The sequence below is a fragment of the Triticum aestivum genome, chromosome 3B (genome assembly GCF_018294505.1).
Source record: "Triticum aestivum cultivar Chinese Spring chromosome 3B, IWGSC CS RefSeq v2.1, whole genome shotgun sequence".
Classification (NCBI taxonomy): domain Eukaryota; kingdom Viridiplantae; phylum Streptophyta; class Magnoliopsida; order Poales; family Poaceae; genus Triticum; species Triticum aestivum.
The window spans coordinates 763,343,373-763,343,875 of record NC_057801.1 but is presented as its reverse complement, the minus strand read 5'-3'; positions in this window follow the sequence as shown (position 1 = coordinate 763,343,875).

Below are 503 nucleotides of genomic sequence, written 5' to 3'. Positions count from 1 at the left end.
GTGCATTTGCAACAAAAAAAACAAGGGAGTTCAAATAAGTTCAAAAAAATGAAATCCCTTTGTAACAGACAAGTTTCCATATGAAACCCTGATACTTTGAAAGAAATTGTCCGTTTTGTACACGAAGTGCATCCATTTTTTGCAGTAACCCTCTCTACTTTCTTGCACATGCTATGTGGGTGAAATGATGATACCATGCCAACTTGGAACCTTTTCAGAGTTCATTTCAAATGCTTTTCAATTTCATGGTCTTATAGCTCAAAATAATCAGTAAATGCATGAAAAATAACAAATGAAGTCAGAAAGGGTTGTAAATTGATGATTTGGCTTTGAATGGTGCATTTTGAACACAAAAAAACAATGGAGTTCAAATAAGTGTAACAGACGAGTTTCTGTTTGAGACTCTGATACTTCGAAAGAGATTATCCGTTTTGTACACGAAGTGCATCCAGTTTTTACCGTAACCCTCTCTACTTTCTCGCACATGCTATGTGGGTGAAATG